General features: G+C 35.2%; 1 pseudogene; it reads right to left on the bottom strand.

Annotated features, from left to right (window-relative positions):
- Window positions 1-211: 211 nt before the first annotated feature.
- LOC110198522 (large ribosomal subunit protein eL39-like) lies at window positions 212-367 on the bottom strand (annotated as a pseudogene).
- Between the last annotated feature and the right edge of the window lie 329 nt (window positions 368-696).

Genomic DNA, 696 nt, shown 5'->3' with positions numbered 1-696 from the left:
TTACATTTATTCTTATTGAATTTCAACTTTGAAGAATAATACATGAATTTATTACTAAATCAATCAACACATTGGCATGGAAGCAAATGAGCATGAGTAGTCTCTTTAGCAAAGTTTCTTTATATTTGTACCTTAGCAGATAGTTCATATTCCTTATGAGGAGTGGTGGTATGGTAAAATGTTTGGACTCAGTACAGAATAAATGTTTGTGTTATTGCTCTGACAGCTTGGTCCTTCTCCATTGTCCCTTTGAGTTGTGATTGAAATTATTGACAGTTTTCATGTGAATCCACTAAGAGATGGGTCAATTTTGCTTCTGTATCTTTGCAAGAAATTTATTTTCCCTAAAAGCCTTGTGGGAATACATGTTGAGGACGTTGCCACTACACTTGTACCACAGTGGTAAAATAAGTGAAAGAGGCTTGAATTTCATCTAATTAGATTTAGCCCAATGCTTTAGCATTTTGGATCCTGACTCTATCATTCAATGTCTTAGCTACCACTTCTATATTGTAAATGATGTCATTTACAAATTTGGTGAGCAAACAATGCCTTTATCCAAGTCAATGATAAAAATGTTAAACAGCACAGGCTTGGTTGGCAAAAATCACACACAAAAAAAAGAAAAATTACACTCATTGGAGGGGTTGTGAAATAGTTGGGAAGGAGAGGAGAACTAGGGATAGGGTAGCCTCC

This window comes from Phascolarctos cinereus, unplaced genomic scaffold (assembly GCF_003287225.1).
Source record: "Phascolarctos cinereus isolate Bilbo 61053 unplaced genomic scaffold, phaCin_HiC Scaffold_7;HRSCAF=346, whole genome shotgun sequence".
NCBI classification, from domain to species: domain Eukaryota; kingdom Metazoa; phylum Chordata; class Mammalia; order Diprotodontia; family Phascolarctidae; genus Phascolarctos; species Phascolarctos cinereus.
The sequence above is the reverse complement of the archived record's forward strand: the minus strand, read 5'-3'. Positions and strand labels throughout refer to the sequence as shown.